This window comes from Amblyomma mixtum, chromosome 2 (genome assembly GCF_055824585.1).
Source record: "Amblyomma mixtum isolate Tamu chromosome 2, ASM5582458v1, whole genome shotgun sequence".
Taxonomy (NCBI): domain Eukaryota; kingdom Metazoa; phylum Arthropoda; class Arachnida; order Ixodida; family Ixodidae; genus Amblyomma; species Amblyomma mixtum.
This window is the reverse complement of record NC_143013.1, coordinates 298,921,116-298,945,978: the sequence shown is the minus strand read 5'-3', so window position 1 is coordinate 298,945,978 and position 24,863 is coordinate 298,921,116. Positions and strand designations below refer to the sequence as shown.

The following is a 24,863-nucleotide window of genomic DNA, read 5'->3' as shown; positions in this document are numbered from 1 at the left end:
ACACATTATATATATTTCAAATGTGCAAAAGAGAGATTCCCAGTAGTGTATTTCAAAATCGATGGGCAGCGTTTAGAAAGTAGCGTTTCTAAATTGCATGCTTTTAATGGCATAAGGTTTTGTGTGTAAAGTGTTTGGCATTCTTGCAATTCAGCGACTCCATATAACCGTTCGTCCTCGAGGAAAAAGCAACGCCCTGCTACAAGCATGAGCATTGGATGCATAGCTTGCGTACGGCTTGTCGCTCTCTTAGTCGCCGTCATCGTCGGCACAAAATGAGTTATTCAAGAAAGCAAGGTTCAGCCGCAGCTTACTTAACAATGAGCATAGAAACAATATCACACACGAAAATGGAAAAGCGACAGTGGAGTGAAAAATACATAAAAAAATGAATTCAATGCACGAGAGCACAACACACTCTCAAATTATGAAGCACACACTTTACATCACGTCTTCTTTTCGGCGTACGTATAAAGCTACCTGAGCAGGAACCAAATCAACTTTTTTGCAATGTAAGGCCCCATTAGCGTTGCCCTTGTTGTTTCACTATATAGCTTCATTTTGGTTTCGTTATGCTTCCTCGACAGCGTAGCAGGGCTGTCCGCCTTGCTTGTCCCACACCGCATACAGGAGGTTTTCCATTCATCAAGATAGGACCGCAGCAGCGTTCCATTTCCTTTAGCCCTGCATCAATCTTGATCCGAAATAAAATGTATCATTGTCCGGGAGTCTCTTTCGCGCGGCATCCGTGCTTGCAGTGTAAATGCGAGTGTCGCAATCCCCGACGTTTGTACCAAGGTTTTGCCTTCACTCCCAACCGCGACGCTTATACGGCACGCACTGCCAAGCCAGACGCATTCCTATAAGCCGGCCAATTGCGCGGTGAGAATAGGAGTAAAAACAAGAAATCGCAGACTGGCTCGCACATACTTCTCGCAGCGGGACGTTAAACAAAATTATGAGCAACTCTAACCTTGCGCCAATACTTTAAGAATGAAAGGTCGCATCATTTCTTTGCCGAGCCCATCCTGCACTGTTGATTTACAGCGCCGACTTTTCAAGCTGGGCGCAGCAGACAGGGTGATTCCGCGCTACCGAGTGCGCACATCGTTTCATTGTAAGCGCGGACGGCTTATTCGCTGCGCACTAAGCAAAGCAGGGTAAGCGGCAGGTTCAATTTTCTCTTCGTGCACGCACGCACGCATCTAAAAAAGGACACATACATAGCTGTGCTCTATTTTTCTCCGCAGCCTTTCTTAAAGCAGACTGCCGACGGGGGTGTTTTAGAGAAGACTGAACCAAAGGAACGAGAAATGTGAGAAAGCAGAGGTGGAACAGCTATACAACGCAGAGCACAAGACGCCTGGCTGTCCGCGACGCGTCGAGCAGAGGTGCTAATTCTATTTCTTATTCTTGCACCGGCCGGCTCGGGAGCGGGCTGATTAAACGGGCAGGGCAGCAGCGCGTTCAAACAGGCCGCGTGTTAATTGCATTTCGCCCCGAGTCGCGGCGCGCGGGGCTCATCCCGGCAGACACCCGGAGAGATGCATTCAGTGACAAGCCTCAATGATGGATTGGGAAGCGTCCACACGGCACGAAAAACATGCGCGTTGCGCTGGCCGCGCGTATATATATGTCGAAAGACCGGCACAAGAAAGCGCGTAAAAAGAAAAAAAAAACTCGAAGAGGTTTATATAGGCGTAGAGATCTCGCCGAGAACACGGACACACTCCCGAACGAGCCGCCGCGGCGTCCGTTGCTACTTCAGCGACGGCGACTGCGGCGCCGGCTGGCGGAAAAAGAAACGAATCAGCTTCGGAATCTGCGTGCGCCACTCCTCGTTTAAGAGCGCACCTTTTTTTCATTCCTCTATTCTTTTTCGGCGTTTGTCTGGACATTCCGCTCGCGCTAAACTTTGAAGAGGCGGAGACGTATACGAAGACGCAAGGACGACGCTCGTGCGGCTCTCCCTTTAAGCGAAAACCTGGCGCGGCGCGTCCGTTGAGCTGGCAGGTATTCAGAAGGAGGCGTGACCGACCCTCGCACGCTCGATCAAACGTTAAAATGAAACGGAGAAATAAAGATTCCGAAAATGCCTCTGAGTCAGACTCTCGATATTAAGAGAGCCGGCATAATTTGAGAGAAGCCGAGCCACGCACGATATGTGCGCGCATCCTTTAATCGGTTGGAGAAATACGAACGAGCGGTGGAGGCATGGACCAGACGCAGTTCCGGAATCCGGCGTGAGAGTCACTCGCCTGTTTAGAGAAGGGCGTGGTCATGATGGTGCAACAGATAGATAGATACATGAGCGTTCCTCTTCCCTTCTTTTGCCTATCGTTCTTTCTTTAACTAATGCATGCCGTCGAGAGAAACGATGCGGCATCTAGCTACGTCATCCGCTACTCTTTCTTATAAAGAAGCGCGCAAGGGATGTTCAGTGAAGGCTCGACCGGGTTAGTTATAACTGTTCACCTCTAAGGTGGCAAAAAATTAATTGCCCGGCAGAAGTTTGAAAATGCTCCGGGAGTGTTTACAGACTGGACTGGGGAAGTATGGAGGGCCGTGAAATTAGACGAGCGCTTTGTTTCGGAATTCGTCGCGAGAAGCTGCGGGCGCCGCGATATTATTTCGGCTTTCTCTATATCGCATGCAAGAAAGCGGAAGGCAACATACTGAATCAGGTCACACGGTCGGCTGCATAATAATCGAGAGACACGGAAGAAAGTCACGCGCGCACACACACTGTTCTTCGCTTAGGACCATTGGTTACGACGAAGCGATGAGCCAAACTTTTCCAGTGAAAAAAAAAAAGAAATTCGTGAATAATTTGACAACGCCCCAAGCGTGGTACATCCCGCATTTACCGCACTGCCCAATAACCTCACTGAAGCGCGGACACCGAAAGAAAGGAGGGTGAGAACAGGACAAGCAAACCTGGGAACAAATCCCGCAACGTACGCAAATCATAGCAAGAAGGTAAACGCTACGTCGACAGCGTGGAAGCGCGAAATGCTCTAAAACGCTCCGCAAACAGCGGACTCTGGCGGCTCGGACAGCTCACGCAGCCTGTGGTGCCTCGAGGTGCAGCCCAAAGAGCCAGGGAGAGGGAGAACTGGCGGACGCTGCGGCGGAGGGGAGGGGGACGAAGGGGGGGGGGGGGGGGAGTGGGGGGAGACGCTCTCCTCCGCGAAGCCCGAGATCGTAAATAAGGGCCTTATCTCGGAAAGCGTCTCGGCGAGATCTTGTTCAACGGCGAGCCGATGAGCGCACACGTCGCGTGCGTCTGTGTCGGAACGTGTGTACACACGTACGCAAGCTCACGCACGGACCCGCCGGGCAGCCACGCGAACACCCAGCCAGCACGCAGGCGTCGCAACTGCTTGTTCTGCGGATGCGCTCTTCCTTTTCGGGCAAGGTGGTGGTGCTGAATACCTTTATCTGATCGGCGCTCGTCCGTGTCGAGTAAGGAAGCGTACCCGCTGTGGATGGAGGCATATGGCCAGCTATACAGGCGATATCCATCTCGACGGCGGCATTCTCATTCTAGTTTGAGCTCACGCTCATGATCGGAATAGGGAATTGATCGTATAGACACGTAGCGGTCTTATACGAGGGCGGGATGTGCTCGGCGTCCGAGAACCAAGCATTAATTAGAGTGCATTCACGAGAAATGCATTTGTCAGACGTGCGAAGGAACATTCTTCCTCTATTCCTTCAAATAAGCAGAAAAGTAGACTGCATTCTGGCGAGTTCCGAAGTACACTCTTCCCCTTAATATGGCTTACCCCCCATTAAAATGGTTTAAGATTTTCTATAGACTTTTTATAGACTTTATTGCCTTCCTATAGATATTTCCTTTTTTTTTCTGTTGATAGCCTATAGGCGGTCTATAGAGAAAAATCTGCTAAAAGTGTATGACCAGAAATTTAAAGGATTGGTCTATAGAAAGTATACAGACTTTATAGACGAAAGCCTATGGACAGTCTATAGGCTGGTGATAGAAATTTTCACGCCCGGTTTGTTGACCCTGCCGAGTCAGAGTTTTCACATTGCGCCTAATGCGACATACCAGAGCCTCTTGCAAGGCACGTATGAATACATGAATGAATCAATGCAAACCTTCAGTGAGGTAACTCTTCACGACACCAAAAAAAAAAAAAGAAACAGCAGGTCATAGCGACGGCTACAGTTTGCCTTGGACGTAATTTCGCTCGCATCTGCATAAGATACCTGCACACGCTGAAGGGAAAAAAATACAAACATCAGGAAACAAATCCTCCAAACCAAAAGCTTGCACCCATGGACTGCATGAGTGGAGAGGGCCAAGTCTTTCTGAAGCTTGACACACAGTGAAGAAATGAAGCATCCCACATACGCCGAGGCATATGACAGGAGCATCGTTGGCAAAATGATCGGGGAAAAGATGTAACTTCGTAATACAGAATGCTAAGCGGAGTTTGCCGAACGTCAGCCTACGTCCTCTACGTACGAGCTTATAATTCCTTGGCGCTTTGACGATTTTCTCGTGACGTGGTTTCTGTCGTTACAACATCGTCCGCCTTAACCCTTTCGGCGTGTAGTGCAAGCCCCGAAAGACGAAATAACCGCCGGAAGTCATGCAGATAAGTGTACGACGGCAAAATCAGTGAGAGCACAAAAAAAAATAAAAAGCAAAAGGACGAGCATGTGCGTTCTGCCTCATCGGCTGACTACGCCTGCTCGGCCTCATTTGTGGCTTTAGGAATGAAGAGCTGAGATGAGAATACAATTAGTATTCGAAATGGGAGAGAGGCATTCGCATGAAACCTGAGGCAAGAGACATCGCGGGGCGCTGAAAAAAAATAAATAAATTAGCACGCCTAAGACGAAGCGCTCGACCTGACTGAACTGACGGACCGAGTCGAGAGAGTCGCCAGCTGTCTTCCGTCTTGCGCGTCGGCCTCGTCCATGTCTCGGGACTAACGGGAACAAAAACAAGCGAGACGAGGAAACACGTCTAGCCTCTTCCAGCGCTGTGCAAGGTTCACGGCGAGCGAAAAGAAATCACGACACAGTGGTCACCTCGTTACAGTTACAGCCGACCTTCTTCATTCTTTCTCAGGCATGCAATAGCTGCTTTAATATCTATTTATTTGTGTTTCGGGATTGCTGAACCAGAACCGGAACCGAGGAGATGACAAATGCGCCCGTACTACAAAAACGGAAGCGTTCCTTTCGGAGCAAGAAACAGTTATTAAACGTGCCTCACCAAAAATAAGTTGTTTTCAGAAATCGCTCTACGAGACATTCCCAGTCTGAGAAGGATATTCTCATCTGAAACGGCCTCTACGGTATAGCAAATGAAATCGCTCGTTCAGCAGTAAAGCAAACGAAATCGCTCGCTCAGCAGTACAGCTGTGAGGTCGTAAGAAAAAATAAAGAACGAGAAAAGAGGGAAGGAAGCAGTTGTACATCCTACACCATTTACATGCATTTTTGCAACTATAGCGCCCGAACGAGTTGCCACTTTTTATGAGGCTGTGATAACTGGCGAATGAAAGAGCGCAGTGACCATAGCTATACAAGCCGCTGCTGCATGCTCTGGAACGAGAGCGCCACTCTGCAGGCGTTCGGTAAACCTCACATCACTGCCCATTCCGAGTGACATTCAGAAATCACGTGACAAAGTCACAAGACATTGCAATGCCGTCTACAGCCAAGTACTGCACACACGCAGCATAGACCGAATGAGTGCAATGGGTGACTTGGAGAAGGAAAGGCCAGAATTTTGGCAGGCGTGTCACAAGTTTGCAGTGGCATGTTCTATCTCTAGGAAAGAAAAAAAAAATGAAAGAACGATATGGAAATTCTGCTTATCTCTTGCGCACCGCCAGTTACTTCTGCAGGAACGAGACGAGCGTAAAATGAAATGAGCAGGGAATTAAACTTTTTGATCACGCTTGCAGCCGCCTACAAAAACAAAAAAACAGCAAAGTCACCGCATATATAAGTGCTACAAAAGACGCCTGACTCATCAGGATTGTCAACAATGATATCAGTCAACTGAGAAAGGGCGTAGAGAGAGGAAAAAAAAAATTACTTCACGTTCACAGCGGTAACTTTTTTTTTTTTTCCACAGAGCGTGTAGAGTTGTGAGACCATGCAGCCTGCGGGCTCAACCTCCCAAGGGTGGATCCACGCATGCGTTTTTGCCGGAGAGTTGCAATCCCACCAACACCACCGCGTCACGCGTACAGGGCGCACACAACAAGATAACCGTTAAGTGACCGGGCACCCCCACATTCTCCCACTCCCTCCAATCCAAGCCCCGCAGAAAACAAGAAAAAGAAAAGACGAACCAAGCGCACTCCACAAACAAATCGAACTTGGCGCGAGCGCGCGCATGCGCTGACAATTCATTTGCGAAAGGGTGCTAATGAACGGCATAAAAAATAGGGCCCGGCCGGAGACGCGGCGCGAAATGAAAGCGAACCAAAAGAAAAGAAGAGCAGAAAAAAATAAAAAGTCTCGCACCACCAAACTCAACCCTAACCCCCTCCCGTTCGCTGCTCGGCGACTGCGCACATCTCGGAGGGCAGACAGCTAGCAGAAAGGGGCAAAAACAAAATCAACATTAACATCGCCCAAATAGACGCAAACACTGGGTAGCGAGATAAAAAAAAAAGTATAATAGGGGCAGAGTCTGGCACGCACACAGAAGAGCGAGCATCGCGACGACAACGCGTTGCTTCATGACTCACTGGAGAGTGGCGCTGTGGCAGCCCACATCTCCGCGCCAGGGGCATTCCATTTCCTTTTGTCGTTTCATTCGGTGCTGCTGCTGACGGTTCTTGCGCCTCTTTCTCTCTTAGCGATTGTTCTTTTCTCGTTTTAATGCTCATACAGCCCTGCAATCACATTAATATTTATTTTCTTCTACTGCTTTCCTTCATTAACATGAGTGTGACTGCGAGGCAGAAAAAAAAAAGAAAGCAAGAAAATAACTAGACTGAAGGGTGAGAGGACGAAGCCAATTGTTTGTTATTTATCGCCTTCCTTCCGTTTATCGCCAGGAGAAAGGAGCGAGCTCCGGAGCAATATAAAGAACAAACAAGAAAAAAAAAAGACTGCAGTTGCATCAGTGGCGTCGCCTCCAAGCTTTTATTTAACCACAGAGGCACGCCTTCACGTACTAGTGAGTCATCTGTGTACTGCCTTAGTGGTTTATTTTTTTTTTTTTTTGCCCGTCTTGCGCTTGTTCCATTTGCTTGACGGGCCATATAAGTCCCGAGCGAATGGAGGGCCCGTGATGCATGAAGGAGATAACGCGGGAAACGAAGATTGCAAGCCCCGTTCCCAGAATAGCATGCCGTCCTGTCCTTGGCTTCTTCTTCACTACAGGAGTTGCGCGTTTTACGCGAAAAGGCCATACGCGGCATGTGGATAGTGCCATTAAGCGTTGGTCTTAGTGTGAAGTGCTCTATAACCCAGAGCCACGGCTTTAACGAAACTGACGATCATTTCTTGAAATCACAACGCGTCTGAAACCTACATGCGAGCGGCCGAGATCGTGCCGTCAAAACAATTGATCAATCAAGTAAGGCTACTTTCGAAACGAAGCCGAAGATACGGACTCGCGGTTCCGGTGTCTATGTAATGAATATTCTGTATCCGGATGCTTTGTGCCCAGCCTGTACTAACCTACCAGCATCCTGTAGCTACATGGTGTGCAGGCAAACTCGTAACAGCTTGACGACCTCCGCAAGTATGGCAAAGCAGATGCGAAATTTCTACATGGTGTTCAACTTGCCCGGTTTAAAGGCAAACCCAGGTTTCTTGGTGGCAAAAGTTTGCGAACAGGCGTTCGCATTCGCTTTTTCGCTACCACAGCTCTCTCTACCGTCACCTATATTTTTAATCCTAGAAGCTTAATGTAAGAATACTTGACAAAAGTTCCCGGCTAAGAACGTCTTTCTAGGTTTAGGCTTATAGGGGTTTAACGTATCAAAGCGACTCAGGCTGAGGGACGCCGTAGTGAAGGGCTTCGAAGATTTCGACCACCTGGGATTCTTTAACGTGCACTGACGGCGCACAGTACATGGGCCTCTTTTCTCGCTCTGAGACCAATAGTATGGTATGACAGTTTTCCCGCCTGGATGGTAAGACAACATGTTAAGGTTTATAGAGTATTGATCTATGCGCATTCTGAAAAACAAAAAGGAGGGGGGGGGGGGGGGGGGGTCACATGGTACTTTCTTCTTGACAGATCGTGTGTAGCATCACTAGTCACTGAAGGCGACTGATACCAACATACGCAGTTATCCACTTAACACGTATTAAATATATCCTTTCCAGCGTTGCAAATGCCACTAATCAGTTCGTTCAGGCTGATGCGGTGGCTCAGTAGTTATGGTGTTCGGCTGCAGACCCGAAAGACACGGGTCCGATGCCGGCCGCAGCGGTCGCATTTCGATGGAGGTGAAATGCTAGCGGCCGTGTACTGCGCGATGTCAGTGCACGTTAAGAAACCTCAGGTGGTCGAAATTATCCGGAGCTCTCCACTACGGCATCGCTACAAGCCTGAATCGCTTTGAGACATTAAACCCGCTAATACCAAACTAACCAGTTCGTGAACTGCTAGTCCGTGCAACAAGGACCTCTTCTACATTTCCAAAGCACCCTGCTCAAATACGCCTCCTCGCGTCGCTTCCGCATAAAGGCCTCTAATAAAGGCCACCGGAGCGCGCCCCCTGGCCCACCCCTGCCAAAAAGACCTAATCGCACCAGCCGGCAGCACCGCCGGCTGCGAGAAAGTAGCGTTCAGCGAGCAGAATTAGCCGACGACAACCCAGCCGCACCGCTCGGCATTCATTCCTCCTTTTGCTCGCCGGTGGTCACCCGAGCGTTTCCGTATCGCAGTTCGCCACCGCGGCGCGGCCTATCGTGAACGGCGGCAGCGTCGGTGGCGCAGGCGCGCGAACGAAAGGCCGGGAGCGCAGCCAGCGATCTACGCGTACGTGCGCTTAATCCAAACAGCCTCCCCTGCTTCCCTCTCTGTCCACCTCCCCGCTCGAACCGCGCGCGCGGGTGGAAGGGACGGGGGAAAGACCGTATTCCAGCTCTTCCGCATCATTTTCGCCCGCGAAGCCCTCTCGTGCTCTTTCCACAATGCCGCAGCCGACGCGGCTCTCCGAGAGCGAGGGAACGGAAGGGCTGCTGGCTGGGGAGGAAAGAACGATGGAGGCAGGCGTCGCGGCAGCGAGCGCCAAGAAAGAAAAGCGCTCCGCCCCCTCTCCGTCAGCGACAGCCAATCGGGAGCGACCAGCTTTTCTCGCCGGGGTACGCCCCCGCTGTAAGAAAAAATAAAGGGGGGAGGAAAGTGCTGAGAGCGGTAGCAGTGAGAGAATAGGCAGGGGGGAAGGGAGGTAGGGGGGAAGCAAGCGCTCTCGCGTAGTACAGGCTATTTCTTCTCGCTCTTTCCCCCCACGTTGCATTGGCTGTTCTGTTCTTGTTCTTTTGTCTATCGCAGCTCGTCATTTTTTAAACTTTCGAACACGTCGAAGCAGATGCAAGAAGAAAAAAACGCGCATAGACAGCACGCAGGAGAAAAGAGACGGGTAGAATGACGAACTTAAATACAAAATACACCTTATGCAACGAACTAGACAGACGAGATGACTTGGAAGAGGAGAAAAAGAAGATTCCACCCCTGCCTGCGCGAGCGCGCACACACCGCTTCGGTGACGTCAGTTCCCGCAGAAACAATAGACGACAGGACAGCCGGGCGCGGAGTCCTGCTTCTCCTCTCCCTTTTCATGGACTACACGTCTCCCTCTCCACTGTAGACACGCGATGTTGGGAGGAGGGGGCAGAAAGGAAATATATTGCAAACTCAGGGGCTCCGAGGCATGCCAAGGCTTTTGAAATCTGCGGGTCTTTGCGCCGGAGCGCCAGTTTACTGTTACGCGTTTGTTCTCCGGCCGCGGTGACTGCCGAGCATTCTCCTCTTGAGGCGTACGTGCGCTAAGGCGAATGCTTTTTTTTTTATTTCGGCTTTATTCGACGTAGGTTGAGCCGGCGCAGGAAGTGCGCTCAAATGAAACGAGAGAGATTTCAAGGTTGCACAAAGGTGACTGACGTCTCGTCTCCCAGGAGGGGGGTACGCGAACTCCGAGAAAAAGAGACTCCCTGCATAAGTGATGGAGCTTCGCGAACATGTTGGCGACTCGTGTGACGCTTCTGCATTGTTTCATTGCACCTGCGAAGTTGGCGGCTCGCGTAAGCCGGCCTGACAGCGCCAATTACGTCACATGCAGCGTAAGATTCAACCGAAGCGCTACTCACGGATATTGAGTGTTCCGTGTTTTCAATTAATTAGGGATTAAATTGGAGGAAGACATTGGAGCAATCAGCACTTGACACTGGCGGTTCGCCGCACCTAATTCCACAAGCGACTCATTTCCAGTCGCCGTGCCCAGAAATGGTTTCTATTTAATTCATCAGTTAGGTTTTATGTCCACTTCCATAGAGAAGCGACCTGAGACGTGCTTCTTACTGCCATAGCTGTGTTAAGGACAGATTTGTGGCTAAACAACACCCGACGCTATTTTTTCACCTTAACACAACCGCTGCTGTAATTGTAGTACGGACGCTTCGTACTTGTTTGCCATACACTTTTTACATGTGACAAAGCACAGAAAGCGACGTACACGGGCAACTGCACAGACCTGAAAGACGCCGGCTCGATCCCGGCCGCGGCGGTCGAATTTCGATGGAGGCGAAGTTCTAGAGGCCAGTGTACAGTGCGATGTTAGTGCACGTTAAAGAACCAAAGGTGGTGGAAATATCCAGGGACCTCCACTATGGCGTCCCTCATAGCCTGAGTTGCTTTGGGACGTTAAACACGATAAAACGCAGTCAAAACTTCTATAAGCAACCAGTAACGAGCAATAATGTGGAACCCGCGGGAGGCAGAGAACTACACCCACTTCGTATACATCCTGCTAAAGCAGAGTATATTGACTCCCTTCTCAGCGAACTACATTTATTTACCGCTTCACAGCGCGAGGCCTTAAACCTGACTTCCCTCCCTGTCTTCTCGAATCCACATATACAGGCACGCACACCACTCATACATGGAATATGTGGGGAAGGGAGGGAGGGGGAGAGAAGGGCAGCGACATGCAACTTCTGTCATCCCCAATCGAGCTTGCGGCGTGTGTCAGCCATTTGTCAAGGGTAGTCGGAAGGCAAGGCGCTGAAGCTGCAGCAACGAGCACGCACGCGCCAATGTCCTTCCAGCCGCGTGTGCGCGGTGGCAGGCAGCGGCCGCATTGACGCATATGCGCGCGGACGCACGAAGTGCCCCCCCCCCCCCCCCCCCCCCCCCCCGTGTTTGCGCGAAAATGAACACAGTGATAACGATAACATTAAAGGAGAGAAACAAAAAGCCACTGGGAAAGCGGCGGTCATAGGAAAGGGAGTCGGCGTGCGTGGCTAGTAGCCACGGAGGATCCGTCGACAGAAACGAGACGCGTCGTCGTATGCGGGCCCAAATTTCATGCGGACTCGCTCGCCGCCATCAAAACGAACAGCGAGCGGACGAACGTGAGTAAGCGAGACAGAGAGAGAGAGAGCAAGTGAGAAAGAGAGAGAGAAGCGATCAAGGCACACACATAACCGCATATACGGCCAGTCTTCTTCGACAAGCGTATACATAGCGCGCACGGCTCACTACTATACAAGGGCGGCCAACAGAAGCGAAGGATTTCGACTCACGATTCGACGGCGCCAGCCACTGAGTGCGCTTGTATTTATTTTCTTTTTTTTTTCACATCCTTTTCCCGCTCTCCGTCTAGATCAAACTATACAGGCAGCATATTGATGGCGTGCGGGTAATGCGATTCCAGCTCGGACGCTATGCGGCGCCGGTGTGGAGGCGAGGCGACCTGTTCGGAGAAGCGTTAGGGGAGGAAAAGCCGATCGCAGATAAGGTTCGCCTGGAATTGGACTGCGAGTGCACAGGAACGGGGTGTTCGCTCGCGTGGTGTGCTCATAAGTGTGAGAAGGCGTTGTGCGCTATATAATGCGTATGGGGAGCAATGGAAGCGTGCCATAAATTTAATGGCCTTGTTCTCAAGGGAGCAGGAATAACCGCTGCATTCAGCTCACATAGGAGCATGCGTGTTGTATGGTAAGCTCCTTAGCTGCGGCGTTAAAAACGCGATTTGACTAATGTACAAACAAAGGATATATCTGTTCAGAACAGCCTGTTATGCAAGCTGTGCTTTCAACGAGTGCTTCCTGATGGCTGCATCTCCGTGTGCACCAGTGAGAATTACTTGGGAGAAAATATGAGCGATGAAAGCTTAATGGTTTATTTACTTTATTTACTTCAAGTAGCCTAAATCTCGATAACGCCTTAAAAACGGGAGGGACGGGAACAAACGCTAGCATTCACAGCTATAGTGCCTAATTATGCAGAACTATGCGCACTGGCGAGTGAACCACCCAGGCGGCTTCAGCGTTTCGAAGATATGAATGCTCAAATCATTAGTAATCTTCTTGCTATTCACTCACCTGGAGTAACGAGTTGTAGTCGATCTGACACCTACAGCAGTAACTAAATTCCGCACAGTTTTTCCTTGTTGTAGAGTTTAACGCGCACAAAGGCGTGCACTAAGCATTCCGCAACATCAAGCTGTTCCCGCCAGACGGCGATATAATTTACTCTTGGGTGAACAGTAAGCAACAATATCTGCGACACCGCACGACGAGGCGCTGCGATTCTGCAGCGACGAGATATGAACTTCAGTCGAGCCTATAACGAAACTGTTTATAACGAAATAATGGATATAACAAAATAATGATAATTCTCCTCGGGAACTCGACCAACAAGAGCTATAACGAAGCTACAGCTATAACGAAGTAATTGCAAGGCCCCTTCAACTTCGTTATAACGAGGTTCAACTGTTAGTTATAAAAGTGGTAGAAGAAATGCGGCTGCAGCGCACGGGTCTCAACGAGGAGAGGATGAAACGGACACGTCGCCGCGGCAAGGGACGCGAATAAGCGCCAAGAAAGCACTAACATGGAGTTTAGCAGAGCGCAAGCCGGCGTTGTTGTTGATTCTGAGCGGCGTGACCGGATGCGGGCAACAGACGGCGGTCGGAACGCGCGCGAACATACACACGACGCACATACAGGCAGCCGCACTTATATATGGACAAGACGCGACGACGACAGCGACACGGCGCCCGGTCAGCGCGCGTGACACACGCGGTCGTGCGAACGGTGAGAGGATCCTGGCCGACCAAGGTCTGGGACATGGTCCGCGTGTACGCGGGCTGGCTCGGGAAAAAAACGCCAAGGCTGTGTGCGGCGAGGAAGCTTGGAGGGTGAAGCGAGTGGAAGGCGGGCAGTTACTTCCGTACTGGACAATCCTTTGAGGAAGAACGAAGCTTTGATGGGCTTAGAGACTATCGGTTATCGACGGCCTTCAATGATCGATGGGAAGAGGGTACAGAGAGAGAGAGAGAGAAAGAAAACAGGGTCTTTTAAGCAGAAAGAAGGGGAATGGAATGAAGCATCGAGAAGGCGGGAGCGGGACCAGAGCTCGGATGATATGGACGAGCGCAAGCAATGTCATAGTAAGTCGACTACTGTTACAACGCAGGACTTCTGTGCTATACGGCCGAACTGGACTCCAACCGCAACTGCCTACCCACTACACCAGCATGGCGCCTGAAGCACGAAGCCATCCATGACCTCCGCAGCTTTATTCATCCGAGGGTTGCAGCGGTTGTAGCTCGTTTCTGTGCCCAATGATACAATGATATACAGCGTATGCGCTGAGAATGCTTACTCAAATACCATACCTGGCCCCTCAGGACTTGCACATTCGTGTGCTGCTGTATCAGGCGACATGGCGAAAAAGGACGCTCTACAACACTGCGGGTATAGAGATATTCTACATATAATTTCCGTCTTCATCTTTCGCCCGTCGCTGTGCGATCCCCCTTTCGGTCGCGGGATTCGTATCACGCATTGACTGCGAAACGCAGCCCCCGTTTGGTCATACTTTGGCTCTTTATATATGGCTCTTAACTAACGTGGGGTGAAGGTATAATCGATAAAAAAGAATGAACAAAAAAAACACGACACTAAGGTCTGAGCCATAGTATTCTTCTTTACATAAGCCGATCCTTTCCTGGACGCGCATTTCATAACGCCTATATGTAAAATAATCAAAAAGAAAGACAAACGCACGTTATCTTCGCGCGCATATAATAACTGCATGCGCACGACGGCGACTGATTTCCTCGACCGTTCGGCGCTAAGAAGCGTGCGAACACGTATTTATGCCCCCGGCTTTGTACACGTGTAGTCGGCCGGCAGTAAATAAAGATCAGCGCCAAAGCTTCCAGGTGCGTAGAGAGAACCCGAATGCGTGCATGTGTGTGGTCGTTTCGCAGCTTGGGCCAAGGGAAGGCGCGCGCGCGTCTTCAGCGATTCCTGCGACAAGGCTTCTGTGAGCGCGGCGCTGATAAACTGTCGACAGGCGTGCACGCGTGCGTGCCTGTATACGAATTGCCAGAAAGGATTTAGTAGTGCATAACGACGACACGCTGTCTCTCCCATGGCTTCTAAACCAACAAAACATCACAAATGTATTGAATAATTCGCGCATTTAACTCGCGGTTAGTTACGTCAGTACATAAAACTGCCGCATACAAGAAGTATATGCACATGCCGAACTATACTTTAGGAGCATGCGTTAAGACATTAGTGAACTAACGACGTTTCAAGTTTTGACTGCGTCCCATTTACTAAGTTTATAGAGCTCCCATGTGGTATGAAAAATGGGGCCGCAGAAAGTTGCGTAACGCGTTGACGCCTTCCAGGCACAGTAATAAGTCGCGGCTCGGAGAAACAAACTCTTTTTCTCAGCAGTCCCAGGCCGTTATCTTAGGGGAGGCTATTGCACTGCCTCGCAAAACGGGTGGGGCCAATGAAGTGTATGGATAAGGCAACGCCACGCCGGCTTGGTTGTTCGGCTGCTGAGAACAATGAGCTTGAGGTTTTGATCCCGCATCCGCGGTGTCATAATTTTCAACGAAGCGAAATACAAAAACACCCGAGCACCCGTATACTGAAGGCCTCAGTACATAGCCAAAGAACCTCAGCTGTTCGAAATTAACAGGGAGTCCTTTGCTAACGGTGTGCTTCAAAAACTGAAGTGCGGATTTTGCACATTAAAATCCGTTACCTAATAACCAGCTACGCACGGGCGCACGGGGAACGACATTTTGTGCGCTCTAAACACTCGTATACAATAACCGCCAAGGCTAGGAGAGCATGTAAAAGCGCTGAGGTGTTGGAGAAACAACCCGAATTTCCGTTAATCGCGACGTGTACCTTCCCCCGCTCTCATTTCGTGCAATTTTCGCGAGACAATCTGAGAAAAAGGTAGACAGAGTCACTGAATGGCTTGTTTACTTGTGTCTGAATGCAGACGCAATCTACGCCACCTGCACCCGTCGTGTTGTTCCTTGTTTCTTTTGCCCCGGGAAGGACTGAAGCCCATCAAGTCGTCCCCGCCCACAGTTACGCACAAACGCGTGCTTTGAGCGCACCTATGCGGCAGAACCGTGAAAAAAGCTCCAAGCAACAAAAAAAAAATGAAGGGAAGAAGTTCGCGCCAGTGAATTTATAATGAAATACACTGCAACTCCCAATGCGCAGCGTTTCTTTTTTTTCTTACAAATGATTACGAAAGAGCTTGCAAAGCAAAAAGCCACCGCTGAGAAATGGCTCAACTTTGCCGGCTTACACGACCAAAGTGAAACGTCACACGTATACACAAGCAATTGGCTAATCCACACATGGTCCGTTCGCTTGAGCTGAAGCTCACGCACACTTCGTTGCATTAAAGGAGTGCAAGTATCGGCAAATCAAACAGTGCGGAGTGTGGCCAATTTCAATCCCGGCACCGCACAATGGAATTCACCGGTCGCGGATCGATCGGCATGCATACGTATATATACAAATAAAAACGGGTGGGCACTCGCCGCCCGTAAGGGGGAAAAAAAAAAAAACAGTCCCAGACGGCAAAAAAAGAAAGAAAAAAAGAAGGAGAAGAAAAGGAAGGCATAAGGAGATTGGCCAAGGTGTCTTTTCTTTTCCAGGCGCATTCTGACTTGGCCAACGTCGACTTACGGCGCAGCCACACACAAAGGTGGATATATGAGACACGCCCAGTTTCTCCTACATTTGCGAGCTTTCATCGCATTTTTTCGCCGTCTCACGAGCGGCGCCGCTCAATGGAGGTGGAAGCATAATGCCGCCAAGAATTCGTCGTAAGCTTTTAAAGTTTTTTGCTCGTTCTTCTTACGCGACGTTCCGCGGCTACCTTTTGGCAGTCTACCGTCGCAGCTCGCGAGGGCGTAATACGTTTACTCGACGCTGCCGTTTGCGTTTGGAGCAGGAATAGATGCAAGTGGGCGTCACTCGAGGTGAAAAAAACAAACAAACAAAAAGGCGCAGTTACGCAAAAGCGTGATGGTTCGTACAACGCGCATTTGGCGTCGAAAAAGAAGGCTAGAAGAAGCCTAATGCACAGGCGAGACCTCCAAGAACTGCAGTAGCTGTATGGCCAGTCGGTCGGTCCTTTTGTCGTCGAAAAAGGAAAAAGGAAAATTGCACGTTGACGTCTTTGTTTCTTTTTTAGTTTAGCGGGCCTATCCGACCGCTTCTATTAGCAGCACAGAAAAAAAAAGCAAACAAAATGCGGCTTCGCAAAACAGGAAGAAAATAATTTTTCGTCACAAACGTGTTGCCCCCTGCATTGTGTCTCACTCAGTTCATACGGCAAGAAGAAGCAGTTTCCCGCGCCTAATGGATGCCTTTTGAAACCAGGCGTCGTCAGAATGCTACGCACGGCGATCGAAATAAGAAAAGAGAGTCGTTTTGAGAAATTGCGATGGCGACCGCAAATATTAGCCCCTTCTTTGGTGTCGTTCGCGCGGCTGCCTGAATTTCTCTGTGAACGGCCATTGTTCGCGAGAGAACAGCTTCGCCCCTTCTCTCCTCTTGATATTTACTTTAATTTCATGAAACAATGAAGAAAAAGGCATTCGAGTCCCGTGGTTATTCGTTTTTTTTTTCTGGCCACAACAGACTCTAGAAGTTTTCAAGGTCAGTAAGTTTCGTATTTCATTTCCTTCTCTATTTACTTTTTTCCGCCAATGAACGATAACAAAAAAAAAACACTGAAAACGAGCAGCTCAAATTCACAGGCGATGAGTCTGCGCGTATTGCTTCTTGAGCGTTCTGTCTGCTCGGTAGCTAAAAGGATCCGCCTACGCTAGCCCACGCGCTATTTAAATAGAAGCGCGGTATCTGCCAGTGGGAAAACGGATTCGAGAAAGGTATTAGGAAACACGGCAAGGCGGCACAAATACGCGACCAGAGAGCAAAGAGGCTCGCTGAACGCGAAGGGGCCACCTGTTTTTGTTTTGTTGCGAAAACAACACTACGCGAGTCGCCGAGCCATTTCACGGAGCTGACGAAAGGCCATTCTGCGCATGCGCTACGAGCAGTGACGTCACACGGCGCACAGTTGGCGCGCCGCCGCCGCCGCTGCGCGGGTGACTCAGAGGTGCCACCGCCGCGCTCGCCAGTTGCGCATGCGCAGTAGCGGCGCATAGCTAGCGTGCCGGGGCCGCCGCCGCTGCCGCGCACTCTCCGTCGCCTCTCTCTCTCTCTCCTCGTTGCTTTCGCAATCCTCCAGGTTTAACCAGAGCTAAACCACTGCCAATTTTTACTCCTATCTTTCTCTCTTGATCGAATACGCAGCCTCTGAACACGGCATGGGGTCACTTTAACCTGGCCTCCGTCACACAGGCTCCGTGGCGTTGGTGAAGTGTTCCTACGTTTGCCCTTAAAATGACTCGTGCGGGTCACCCCCCAGTTGCGGTCGAGGAGTCAAGCGTGACAAGGGTGCGACAGGGGGCGAACCCCCGTCACCAACGAGGGGGCCTGACCACCCAACACCACGACAGACCCCAAGAGTCACGCAGAAGGGCATACAAGAAGCACTTCTTCAACAAGTAAAGAAAAAACCTAAAAAGAAAACGTTCCCTTTTCCACCCAGCGCGTGGCACCCGCCATCACAAAGAGGTCCTGTCGGTTAATGCTTCTTCGAGAAAAATTGCCACTCGTGACGTTCTTTCGACCCTTTCGTTGGCCCCCCATGCTTCTTGTCTTTCTTTTTTCGCTCCTTTGCCTCGAGGGGGGGCACGAACGGACCAGCGACGTTTTCACAAGCAGGGTTCGCTTTCAGGCGCCGCCGCTCCCCGGCGCAAACTTTTGTTCTGCACGTGGATGACACGCGACAATTATTGCGCCGACGTGCCAGCCCTTCCGGGCTCGGTCGTTTGAAAACGGCCACCCGGCTTATTAAGAGCGGACGCAAGAAGGAGGAACGGTCCGGGGGAGATCTGGGCGACGCGAGGCGGGGGGCGAAGAAAAGGGGTGCTCCTCTATTGAGATGTGGGCCCAGGGCCGAGGCAAAGAAGACGAGAAGAAAACTATGAGGCTACATGTCAAACGAAACCCAGGCAGGCATGCATGACTGATGCGCTGTGTGACGCAGGTCGACTGGAAGAAAAAAAAAAGGGGGGGGGGGGGGGGGGGGGGGGGAGCCAAAGATCGATTCTGAATTCTGAAGTGAAGTTGAGACAACGATTTTCCTTCTTCTAATGTCTTTCTTCGCTTCTCCTCCACGAGTATACAAAGAAGCGGAGAAAAATTGTAACAAAGAATCTCTGAAAACGAGTCAAGGCACCTTCAAAAAATTGATTCGTACTGTACCAGAGTGCGTAGCAGGCGGCGGTGTGATCCATTCTGGACAAAAGCATTTTTGAACGGGAAAGAGTTTATAAATGCAACTTTTTCATATATTGCAAGATTTCACTATAACAATAAATATATCCACAGATCTCCCTTCAACAGACTCGCACTTTATTTTTTTGCTGTTTAAATTTTTTGGGATCGTCAAAAACGTTCCCCACTGGTTTTCTATGCCAGCCTTAACTGGCCCATGCGAGCGATGAAAAAATTTTAAAAGAAAGAATTTTCTACACATCGGAAGAATGGACCTACCTTCAATATTTCCATAACAGTACCTTACAATTTCTCAATATTCAAAATTTTTGCGAAACAATGTTGGACATGACATTAAAGTTAACACTTCGCAGAAACCTACGCAGCTTGAAAAAAAGAAACTGCAATAATAACTCATTAATTTTTCCCCCTTTAAAGTAACTGCTGAGGCACTGAAGCAGGTGTCTCAAACGAGCAGCGGTCAACCTCTTCCGTGCCACACCTGCGCCAATCTTTGACCCTTCCGTAGCTCCCCTACGTAGCTCTTCGACCATCGCTCACTCCAGCGACGAGGGTGCGCAAGTGATTTAGCTGCTCCTTACGGGTGCGCCGTGAAGGCACGCGCGGGCTCTCGGTGTCTCGCCCCTAGATGGCGCCTGCGTACGGGTGCGCAACGCGTCACCGGCGAGTTCAAAAATCCAACCTGGACGCGCTGGTTGAAAGACGGCGACCACCGTGAAATCATTTTCGAGACGCACGTGCGCGTACAAAAGAAGCGCTTAAGCCCTCCCTCTTCTGCTCTGTTCCTTTTTAATTTCTTCTTTCGGCTCCTCTCATAAACATTCATTTTTTTCCCCCGCCTTTGTTCCTTTCCCTCCTACGTTCGGAGGAGACGGATCTACGACGCAGGGCGCGCGCACACAACGAGACTGGCCCGTTCCGGACGCGTGCCCGTGAACTCCGGGTTTGCCCGCACGAGCCGACCTGCAGCCGTCTCAGAATTTGCATAATGAAGAGCAGGGAAGAAAAGGAGCAAGTATGGCGGCACAGAAAGGGGCCGCCATCTCTCCCTACGTAGGGGGGCGCACGCCGTGGTGGCAGAACAAAAGACGGACGGAGGGCAGGGCGACCACGCCGTTGAGATCTGCCGCGCCGCATTGTGAGAGCGCGCGTGCCCTGGTGGCCACGCGGGGAGGTTAAAGAAACGTTTCTTCAACCCATCCATTTGCGTTCCAGCTAATCAGATTGCGTTTTTACGTTGGTGCGGACGCGTTGGTGAATAGAGGGAAAATGCGTTCGCGGCGAAAGGAAGAAAGGAATGTAAGGAAAAGAGGACTGGAAGTACGCGCTCCCTGTTTGGGGTTGCAGCCTTTTGGCTCTTCCATTGTCCTTTCTTTTTTGTTCTGTTTGGTGAACGAATAGCTGAAGGTTGCACAAGGGCACGGCACAGCATTCCCGAGCGAAGGCTGTGCAGAGAAGAGGAGGAGAAGGCTGTTGGAAAAGGAAAGGTGCGGTAACTGTTTCGTCTAACTACATGTCAAACTACAAACAGAAGTCTGCGTGTACGGGACAGGTGTCATTCTTGCACGAACAGACCAGTGGTTGTGGTGTGTGGAGAGAGCTATATATCTTCAGGTTGCCTCCGGCGACAGTGGACAGTACGCATACAGGCTAAAACACAGTGGTCCAGTGCTGTGCCTAAACGTCGCTTCTGCTCACACAACAGAGACAACCGCTTCTGGCCATAGCATGCAGCCTGAGAAGCATGTCCCCAACCTCTTGAACATCTGGAGATCGACCGTTTTCTCAGTGAGAAGAAACTACGGAATGCGCCGTTGTATCGGAGTGGCGCTGCGATATGCTCATCTACTCGCCACGTCAGTCAACAGAATTTCATTTGAGAACACACACATGCAGCTGCACATCGCAGAGTAATTCGCATCACGCGGTAACAGTGATTGCGTGCACTTCTTATTTTTTTTTTTTTAGAACACTAAGAACGGGCTTGCAAGCATCACGACGGCTGCATGATCCCAACGCACTTTGCCCCTCATTAAATTACATATACACGCAGGCTAAAACTCACACCAAAAGAACTCGTTCCGAGGCCGTCATTATAGCGTAACGTGGGCCGCTATTTGGGGAAACAACGAGCGAAATTACGAAAGGATGAGAGAGAGAGAGAGAGAGAAAGACAACGCCGACGACGAAATGAGAGAAGCGAAACGGCGAAAGAAGATCACCTCCGCACGGCCCTAAAATAGCGCAGTTTCCAACAATACGTGGAGTCGCGCGGCCGCTTCTTACTAGGCGAGCCGCAATTTTTATCGTGGTCTAATTGAAGAGCGAGAGGGTAGGCAGAAGGGTGTGCGGGAGAGGGGGTGGCACTCGCTGACCCAGCACGACCCAGAGTCGACCCCGGCGCTCTGCTTCACGTATGCACTGCCCGCGGCAGCGGACGCAATCTCGGCTATTTCTCCCCTCTTCTTGCATCTTTCTCGCTGGCTCGTTACACGTCTCGGCGAGAGACAAAAGGGCGAGCACCACCGACATCTCGGGGAAACGCGTGGGGCCGCGTAATCACGGGATGGAAACATCAGGGGAGGGGGACCACGGAGAGCGCGCGCGGAAAGCACGCATGTCCGTGCTCACAACAGGGCGTCGTGCATATAATGCGGTATATACAGTTAAGGGTGCGTATCAGTGGTGCACGAATGCACGTATATGTACAGAGGCTGCGCGGCGGCGACCGCAAGGGGAGAGAGAGGAGAGTGCCATTAGCGGGGGGGAAAATGCAGGTGCGGAAACAAAAGGAGGCGAACGTCGCCACTTCCTATGTGCCCTCCGTGCGATGAGACCGAAGGAGAAACACGCGGAATGATTGCGCGGTTCTCACTGCCTCGAGGCGGTGCGTGCGGTGCGCATGTAACGGGTCGCCAGAGACGCGGTCGCGGCGAGAACGATCTCTTTTTTTGTTTATTTATTTCTTAGTTCATTGTCTTTGCTCTGAGAGCGCGTGAGTAAGACCACTAACACTATGTCCATGGACATGGATTTCGTGAGCAGTGCCATGCCAGAGCTCTTTGATTCCGACGTTATCAGAATCGAGCTCTAGCTGGTCAAGAACGCTAAGCTTAGCTGACGCGTCATCTGTGACGTTCAGAAGAACTCTCAAGTTGTGCTCAAAACATGGTACGACGGATAAACAAGAGTTGTATAGGCCGCCATCGATAGGTCACTCACTAGCTCATAGGTGGCGCGTCAAACACGCTAACCTGCAGGGCCGCAGATCAGACTTGGATATTGTTCCGTGGTTTCTTAACTGTAGGGATAAACAAATTTTGTCGTCACGGAACATGCGGCTAATATAAAAAACTAACAGGGTGCTTGAAAAAAAATTTATCCAAGGAAGGTAGCGCAAGGTCGCTGGAGCGTCGTCAAGGCGGATAAACCCAAACATTTACTCTAAGCATTTATGCGGGCTCCTCGCCCGCTTACCTCTCGCTCTGATTTCACTTTTTATATTCTCATTTTTCGCTGTCAATGTGGATTAGCGCATGTACACATATGCCACTGCGTACACGGGGGATGAACTGTTCCATGTCGAAGAGCAACGCCCTCCTCAAACGATACCGTTGCAAATGGAAATAACCTACAACTCGGACGACCGCGTGGGAAGCTTTCGGAGAGATATTCAGGGGAGATAAGCAAGCAGAGTATGGACAACCCATTGGTCGACACGCAAGGTCTCAACATGCACCTCGAACTTTTCCCCACGTGTAACAACAACAAAAGAAAAAAACACCGAACGCTTATGTGAAAGCGCCGTTTACAGAGTGACGCTAACACCACACGCAAAATCATCGCATTCCGTCGAGGCCAGCTTTGCAGGAAGCGCCGAATATGCGCGGAAACTCATGTACAGCATACATACGTATAAACGGACACGTCGCTGCATTAAGCACCGTCGGCCGCATAAGCGACGATGGCTCGAACGCAAAGAAACACGCGTGCACTTACGCATGCAAAACTCACGGGCGCCTGAGCGGAATGGAAACGAGACGCGGTATCGAGTTAACGCGGCTACGGCCGATTCCCACGGTAATAAATGCAGAATAGGCCTAACCTCGCGATTCCGCCGCCGCCTCATTCTTTTTGTTGGGCGCCGCGCGGTCGCATTAATCGCCCAGTCAGGGACAAGCGCTGCGTAGCCTTTCCGGGTATGTACCCACTCGCTCCGTGTCCTCGGCATTGCTTTTTGAAACTCCACTGCTTCGGCTTTCCTGGTAAGGACTTCATTATATACGCGCTCTTAAGTTTTGGTTTTTGCGCTTTGCGTCGCTGCGTTTAACCGGCTCCGATTTAGGGCTGCTCTTAACGCGAAATACATATATATTCCTGGGTTGATATTACGACATATCACAATTGACTCGTCCTCAGTGCTTTCCCCATGCCGCCTGCAGCGCGGTGGTTAATAGGATGCCGTTGGCCTACTAAACCCAAGGCCGCCGGCTCCCAAAACGCCGGTGAGATTTCGGTTCGCTTGAGAGAACCCCGTGTAGTCGAAAGTAATCCGCATAATAAATACCATTCAATCTGAAGTCAAACAACTTATCTTCAAGCTAAACGTAGATGTGAGAGAAGAAAGTGGAAATAGTGGAGGGCAAGGCCTGCTGTCTAATAAGGGGCCAGCCGCCGACAGAATCTTGTCGCCGAAGCAGCTCTTTTGAGGATGCCAATTTCCTTCGAGATGAAAAAAAAGAAAAACACATATTCGAAACTTTTAAAATCAGCAGTGTTGTTAGCGCAATAGCGAAAAGAATGTTTGGTGATTGGGAATTTGTTAGGCTTGCTCACGGGCGTGCTAAACATTTTTTAATCATGTTCAGGTCTGCTCGATGTATGTACAGATTTTGTGAAAAGAGCCAAAAAAAAAGGGGGGGGGGGGGGGGCGGGAGGGGGGTTGCTTCAGGACCATGATATGTGGACTTGTTATCCACCGCCAGCGTTGTAACCATCTTCAAGGGGACCAGGCTAACTATACAGGCACACCTCACCTGTATATATATATATATATATATATATATATATATATATAGGACTCGCACAGATGGTTTCAAATAAAACACCCTAGGCTAGCTCTATACTTTTGACAAAGGCTGTACAGGAAAAGCGCGGTTGTGTTTTAGTAAATGCCACGTAGACTCGGGGAACGCTATTGTTCGTCGTATGGACATCATAAAAATATGTACCTGTACATATTTTTATGGTGATGACTGCCTGCGCACGTATTAAAGGGGTGGGCTGGTTGGCGCACTTGCCACGTGATGTTGCACAAAAGCGCTAGGAAACATTCAGGAAGAACAGGTCCCGTTGCTGACCGTTTACCAGTCTGAGTATCATCGCGGAGACAAATAAAATTTGCAAGAACGCCACAATGCATGGGTTGTTACAGAAAGCCCATTCTAGAAACTCTGTTAGAAATGCGCACTCCAGGAAGTAATCTGTGGGTACATCACTAGCTCTTTCCAACACAGCGACTGTCCGTTGACAGCTAGTACCAAAATTTCACACGGCGCCCAGCGTGACCACTCCTATGGTCGCAAAAATGCAGGCGCGGAGTTGCACTTTTTATGGCCTAACGAGGACGATGACGGCGAACAGCCGGTTGCTTTTCTTTTTTTTTTCTTTTACCGCAGAAAGCGTTTTCTTGCATAGCAACGTCGTTCGTGCTCATAGGAAGACACTTCATTTGTCTCACGGTCAGACAGCAGCTGATAAATAGCTCGTATTTTCGTTTCCATAAATCCACGGGCGCTCTCCAACAAGAGCGCCATTTTCGACGCAAGCTCTTCTATGCACAGTCCCGTCCATTCCCGCTCTCCCCTGCCCTCCCGCTCACTGCGCCATCAACGGCCACACCTTTCTCTGCTCTCATCGTCCAGCGCAACCGCTTTCGAGACAAAGTGTCCCTCCTCGAGAACTGATGAGCGGGC

General features: G+C 50.3%; 1 protein-coding gene across 7 annotated transcripts in view; it reads right to left on the bottom strand.

Moving 5' to 3' along the window:
- The window catches only part of LOC149364638 (uncharacterized), a 510,000-nt gene that overhangs the window by 39,660 nt on the left and 445,477 nt on the right, over positions 1–24,863 (bottom strand). The window lies entirely within an intron of this gene.